Here is a 7632-nt window from a genome sequence, read left to right on the forward strand (position 1 = left end):
AGCCAGGTGCAGGGGCTCACACCTGTAATCCCAGCACTTTGAAAGGTGGAAGCAGGAGGATAACTTGAACCTAGTGTGAGATCAGCCTGGGTCTCAGGCAAGACCCTGTCTCTGAAAAAAATTAAAAATAACCTGAAGCCTCTATTTCCCACCAGTATTTCCTACCACTCCCAGTTGCATAAGCTCATGGCCTGTACACTCACTGGCAACACCTCCAAACCCATGCGCAGTTCCACACAATCGTGTAGTCAGCATACACAATATCCCCTGTTTATGTTAACTCTGCAGTTTCCAAGGTAACAGTATTGTGGAAGACCAAGGTCAGTGTCAGGCAGGCTTGCATCAGCCCTGGCCTGATATTAATTTTCCCGTTACTCACAGAAGCATAATTTAACATTAGGAAAATTTTCCCTGTGATTTGCCAATTAACTGATAAAGGAGAAAAATCATACAATCATCTCAAAAATGTAAACAAACATCATTGAACAAAACTAAATGTGGATTCATAATTTTCAAAACCCTTAGCAAATTAGGACTAGAAGGGAACTTTTTCAATCTGTTAAAGGGTATCTACCCCAAACATAAACTTTGTGCTTAAAAGTTTGGAAGCATTGCCTTAAGTCAGGAACAGGACTGCTATCAGCACTACTATTCACCATTATACTCGAGCTCCTAGCCAATGTAATAAGAGAAATGAGTAAGAGGTATGAGCATAGAAAAGAGAACACTATCCATATTTGCAGGTGATATTACAATCAATCACAAAATCCAAGAGAATCTAGAGAAAAACTATTTAAACTAATAAGAGAGTATTAGGCATAAAGGATACCATTCACAGGGTCAATAAGAACTCTAAGGCATCTAGGAATGTATCTCATAAAGGATGTACTAGACCTTCATAGAAGACAATACAAAATGTTTTTAAATATATGAAAAGAACATAAATAAAATAATAAATGGCAAGATACGGATGGGAATACTTATTATTACAAAGGTATCACTTCTCTCCCCAAATAAATCTACAATTTCAATTCATTCCAATACTAACTCAGCAGGATTTTTTGTTGTAACTGGATTAATAGGTCCTAAAGTTCATATGAAAGAGTAAATGTCCATGAATATGCAAGATGCTTCTGAAAAAAGAATAAAATATCAGATATAATGATTGTTAAACTACAGAAATTAAATAGAGTAGAATTAATTCAGATCAACCTAAAGGGGCAGAGAGCCCAGATAGAGTCCAAATACATTAGTCTTTTAATCACCTACAAAACCTCACATGATCTGACCTCATCTCTCCAGCCACTTGTCTCAGCTCACTCCACTTTAGCCACACTGGCCTTGCTGTTCCTCAAACTTGCCAGGCCAGACCAGTGTAGGCTCTTGGCTCTGACTTTTCCATCTGTCTGGAATACTGTTCATACAGAGAATTCCTTACCTTATTCTGGTCTGCATTTCCATATAACCTCAATGAGACCCACACTGACTTCTCTGTTTAGAATCATCACTCATGTCCCTAACTCAGATCCTTCTTGCCCTCCTCTACTTTTTCTCCACCCTCTCACAGAACTTATCACCTTCTAACACTCCCAAAAATTTACTTATTGTGCTCATTGTTTTGAAAAATCCATCTGCCCCTGCTAGAATGTAAGCCCTACAAGAGTTGAGATCTCTGTTTTGTTAGATCCCAAGTACTTTAACAGTTCCTGGCATATAGTAGGCACTCAATAAATACCAATGGAATAAATCAATGGAACAGGGCATTTCCAGGAGTAATAAATGCTATAAAATAAATAACACAGGGAGATATGACAGAATAACTGGGGCAGTCTTCTATAAATGAATAATCAGGGAAGAACTCTCTGACTGGATGACTTGTAGTCATAGGCTGATCAATATTTAGCAACTGACTCCAAAAGCGAAAGCCCTGATTTAGAGCTTTTGCCTATTTCCATGGTGTAAATATTCCAACCGTGGCCAATTGGAAGTTACCAGCATAGCATCATTGAATAGGGAGTTGGAAAGGGATGCACATTCCTGCCTCTCATAAGCGGATGCAAGCCAGCTCCAATACACCACTGCACTTGGATGGAAAAGGAGAGCTCCATACAGGATTCCTGAGTGAATCACTAGAATGTAAACTCCATGAGGATAGGGATTTCCTGTACCCCAGCATCTAGAACATTTCCTGGTATATTACGCTTGCTTAGTAAATACTTCTTGAATGAGTGAATACAAACATAAGGGTAGGAATTTATTCATTCACTTTTACTCAGGTGTGTGCCTAGCTTATTTGCCACCTGGAATTAAAAAAATTTTTTTTCACTGTCATTTCTTTTCATATGACAAAATCATTTTCAATAAAATCATGAAATAAAATGAATAATAATAATAGACCAGGCGCAGTGGCTCACACCTGTAATCCCAGCACTTTGGGAGGCCAAGGAGGGTGGATCACCTGAGATCAGGAGTTCAAGACTAGCCTGGCCAACATGGTGAAACCCTGTATCTACTAAAAATACAAAAATTAGCTGGGCATGGTGGCAGGCGCCTATAATCCCAGCTACTTGGAAGGCTGAGGCAGGAGAATTGCTTGAATCCGGGAGGCGGAGGTTGCTGTGAGCCGAGATCACGCCATTGCACTCTAGCCTGGGCAACAAGAACAAAACTGTATCTCAAAAAAATAATAATAACAATAATAAGTCCCAGAAAATAAAAAGCAAATAGTAAGAACTGTTGTCTAAATAAATAAATGCCAGTATAAATGAATATTACAATACAAAAAGGAAAAGAGTAGTTAATGAATAATTTTATTACATTAATGTGTTTCTTGAAAAAAGGAAACTTTATGCTCATTTTGTTCTGTCATAATAGTTAATATTATGATTATAATTTTTGAGCCTTAACTTCTGCAAATTTGTCAATGACGGTGTCTAAGTTATCTTTTGCATTCTTATGTTCAACAGACAGTACAGACAGATTTTGCTTTTTCTCTTCATAGGGGGGTTTTCTAGAAAAAACTGGAAAACTTGCTAGACAAATTCTTAAAAAACTATAACACAGATATATTTTTCTATCTTCACTCAGAGTTGATTGAAAAACCCATTTTATTTCAAATTTAAAAAGGTTTTTTCACATGAAGCAACATATATACAAATACTTAGGAAAAGTCTTAAGCATAGGATAAATTTTGCAAAGATTCGTAAAAATCTCATCTCACAAATTCCAGAGATTAAAATTCTGTCCATGTATTTATTCATTGGAACTTAAGTAACTTTCAAATGTCTCCTCAGTTGGAAAATTTTCATTAAAATATATCTAACAGAAACTTTATCAAGTATTTATGTTATATTTGGTTCAAATAAAAGGGTTTCACTTCTCTTGCAAAAATCAGAAATTTGCTAAATCCTGATGAACATTAGCATTATTTGACCCATTTGTTTAGAATGAGTGTCTAGTTCTCTGTGAAAACAATTGAGCTCTACAAACAATATCATTTTTTATTTCTTCTGGTAGTGTAAGACTGTCATCTTTTTTAAAAATTTATTTTTGAGACAGTCTCACTCTGTTGCCCAGGCTGGAGTGTAGTGGCATGATCTCAGCTCACTGCAACCTCCGCCTCCTGAGTTCAAGTGATTCTCCCATTTTAGCCTCCCAAGTAGCTGGTACTACAAATGTGTGCCAACATGCCTGGCTAATTTTGTATTTTCAATAGAGATAGTAGAGATAGGATTTCACCATGTTGGCCAGGCTGGTCTCGAACTCCTGGCCTCAAGTGATCCATCTGCCTTGACCTCTCGTGGTGCTGGGATTACATGTGCGAGCAGTATCTTTTATTGTTTCTCCCAGTATTCCTCTTTGGACTTCTTTTTTTCTAAGCAAATATCAATTTCCTTGCATTTTGTTGTTCCATAATTAATGCCCGCCCCTATAATTTTGTGTACCAGTTGAAAGTGATTAATTTTAAAACTGCTTCATTGAGTTGTAACTTACCTATCATGAAGAGCATCTATTATACATGTATAATTCAATGATCTTAAGTAACTCTCTAAATCAGAATCCAACTAACATTTTCATCATCCAAAAACATTTACTTGTGTCCATTTGTAGTCAATCCCTGCTCCCACCTCCATCCCAAAGCAACTATTGATCTGCTTTCACTGTCTAAATATTTGACTTTTTCGGGAAATTTTATAAAAATGGAATCACACAATATGTCGTCTTTTGTGATTAGCGTCTTTCACTTAGCAATGTGTTTTTGAAGTTCAGTCATGTAGCATCTATTGGTTTGTCCCTTTTTAAATTGCTGAATGGCATTCCATTATGTGGATATTTTCTTTATGCACTCACCACTTGATGGATATTGTGTTGTTTTCACATTTCAGCTGTTAATGAACAATTGTGCTATGAACATCTCATGGACAAGTCTTTGTGTGGACATATATTTTTCTCTTGGGTAGATGTCTAGGAGATGTATTGCTGGATCATAGTTACAGTTTAAATTTTAGTAGGTGGCAAATTCTTTTCAAAATAGGTGCACCTTTTATATTCCATCAGCTCTGTAGTTTCTTTTTTTGCTGAAGTGCAGTGGCAGGATCATGGCTCACTGCAGTCTCACCCTTCTGGGCTTAATCCTCCCACCTCATCCTCCCTAGGAGCTGGGACCACAGAGCATGCGCCACCCTACCCGGCTCTAATTTTTGTGGTTTTCTTTTCTTTTTTCTTTTAATTTTTGGTAGAGACATGTCTCACTATGTCGCCCAGGTTGGTTTCAAACTGCCAAGCTCAAGTAATCCGGCCATCTTGACCTCCCAAAATACTGGAACTACACACATGAGTAGCATATCCATTTTGGTTTTAATATGCATATACCAAATGACTAAAGATGTGGAGCATCTTTTCATTTGCTCATCAATTCCTTGTCTCTTCATCTCTCCTCTGGTGAAATGTCCATTCAAATTTTTCGCCCATTTTTATTTATTTATTTATGAGACAGAGGCTTGCTCTGTCGCCTAAGGTGGAGTGCAGTTGTGTGATGCTGGCCCACTGTAACCTCTGCCTCCCAGGTTCAAGCAATTCTACTGCCTCAGATTCCCAAGTAGCTAGGATTATAGGCACCCACCACCATGCCCAGCTAACTTTTTTTTTTTTGTGACAGTCTTGTTCTGTCACCCAGGCTGGAGTGCAATGGCATGATCTCGGCTCACTTCAACCTCTGCCTCCCGAGTTCAAGCAATTCTAGCCTTAGCCTCTGGAGTAGCTGGGATTACAGGCATGCGCCACCATGCCCGGCAAACTTTGTATTTTTAGTAGAGTCAGGGTTTCTCCATGTTGGTCAGGCTGGTCTCCAACTCCTGACCTCAGGTGATACACCTGCCTCAGCCTCCCAAAGTGCCAAGATTACAGGGGTGAGCCACTGTGCCCAGCCACCCATTTTAAAATTAGATTATTTGTCTTATTACTGAGCTGTAGGAGTACTTTTTAACATTCTCTAGTAATATTTCTTATCTTAAAGCCTATTTTGTCTGATATTAATACAGCCACTTTAGCTCTCTTAGGGTTCCTGTTTATGTGATGTATCTTTTATCATCCTTTTACGTTCAACTTACTTCTGTCTTTGAATTTGATTTATTTTTGAGACAGAGTCTTGCTCTGTCTTGCCTAAGGTGGAGTGCAGTTGTGTGATCTTGTGTCTCTGATAGACAATATATAATTAAATCCTGCTTTTTAAAACATTTAGTCTGATAGTCTGCTTTTTCTGTCTATTCACATTTAATGCAATTATTGGTATGGCTGCACTTATGACTTTCATTTTTCTATTTGTCTACGATATTTATCCTGTCCTATTTCTCTGCCCTTCCTTGACTGCCTTCTTTTGTGCTAAATTTTTTTTAAGTTTACTATTTTAATGTATCCTTTTTTTTTTTTTTTGAGACAGAGTCTCACTTTGTTGCCCAAGCTACAGTGCTGTGGCACAATCTTAGCTCACTGCAACCTCCACCTCCCAGGTTCTAGCAATTCTCGTGCCTTAGCCTTCCCAGTACTTAAGGGATTACAGGTGTGCACCACCACGCCCAGCTAATTTTTGTGTTTTTAGTAGAGACGGGGTTTCTCCATGTGGAACACTCCTGTAATTCCAGCCACTTGGGAGGCCGAGGCAAGAGAATCACTTGAACCTGGAAGGTGGAGATTGTAGTGAGCCAAGATCACACCCCTTCGCTCCAGCCTGGGCAACAGAGTGAGACTCTGTCCCAAAAAAAACCACACAATTAACAAAAAACACAGTTTGATCACACTGTGTTTAAATGTGGATTTCTTTATGTTTCTCTTACTTGGAGTTCCTTGGGTTTCTTGAATTGGTAGATGAATTTTCAAATTTGGAAAATTTTTGTCCATTATTTCTTGAAGTATGTTTTCTTCCCCTTTCTCTCCCTTATCTTTCTGGGACTCCCATAGACATCACACTTAGACATAGGTTTGTATGCTTCATGATATACCACAGATTTCTGAGCTTCTGTTCCTTTTCTTTCATCTTTCTCTCTCTTCCTCAGATTAGATTATTTTTATTATACTATCTTCAAGTTCACTGATTCTTTCTTCTGCCATCTCAGGTCTGCTGCGGAGTCCATTTAGTGAATTTCTCATTTGTCATTGTACTTTTCGACTCTAGAATTTCCTTTTAATTCTCGTTTATAGCTTCTAGCTCTTTTCTTTTTTCTTTTTTTTTTTTTTCTTTTGAGACGGAGTCTTGGTCTGTCACCAGGCTGGAGTGCAGTGGCACAATCTTGGCTCATTGCAACCTCTGCCTCCTGGGTTCAAGCAATTACCCTGCCTCAGCTTCCAAAGTAGCTGGAACTATAGGGGCATGCCACCATGGCCGGCTAGTTTTTTGTATTTTAGTAGAGATGGGGTTTCACGATGTTGGCCAGGATTGTCTCCATCTCCTGACCTCATGATCTGCCCACCTTGGCCTCCCAAAGTGCTAGGATTACAGGAGTAAGCCACTGTGCCCAGCCAGCTTCTAGTTCTTTATTGAGATTTACCATTTGTTGAGTCTTTGACATTAAATATTTTTATTTCTCTAAACATTATTACTATAAAATTTGTAACATATTTATAATAGCTGCTTTGATGTCTTTGTTTGCTAAATGCAACACCTGGTCTTGCCTTTTCTGTCTATTCACATTTAATGTAATTATTGGCATGGCTGCACTTACAACTGCCATTTTTCTATTTGTTTTCTATATTTATCCCGTCCTATTTCTCTGCCCTTTCTTGACTCCTTCTTTTGTGTTAAAAACTTTTTTAAGTTTACTATTTTAATGTATCTATTGATTTTTTTTTTTTTGAGACAGAGTCTCACTTTGTTGCCCAGGCTGGTCTTGAAAAGTAATGATTTTCTATTGATGGGGTTTTTTTTTTTTCTGAGTATATTAAGTCATGTCTTCCTGTTTCTTTGCATGTCTCATCATTTTTGTCAAAAACTGGATTTTAAAATAATATGATGCTGGGTGTGGTGGCTCACGCCTGTGATCCCAGCTACTCGGGAGGCTGAGGTAGGGGAATCACTTGAACCCAGGAGCCAGAACTGAGATCATGCCACTGCCCTCCAGCCTCGGCAACAAAAGCAAA

The 7632-nt window shown here is 38.3% G+C and overlaps 1 non-coding gene across 1 annotated transcript; it reads right to left on the reverse strand.

Annotated features, from left to right (window-relative positions):
- Positions 1-3001: 3001 nt before the first annotated feature.
- LOC118143442 (U7 small nuclear RNA) lies at positions 3002-3063 on the reverse strand. Its single transcript, XR_004727658.1, has one exon. It is a non-coding gene; the product is annotated as a U7 small nuclear RNA (small nuclear RNA).
- Positions 3064-7632: the final 4569 nt, after the last annotated feature.

Source organism: Callithrix jacchus, chromosome 7 (genome assembly GCF_049354715.1).
Source record: "Callithrix jacchus isolate 240 chromosome 7, calJac240_pri, whole genome shotgun sequence".
NCBI classification, from domain to species: domain Eukaryota; kingdom Metazoa; phylum Chordata; class Mammalia; order Primates; family Cebidae; genus Callithrix; species Callithrix jacchus.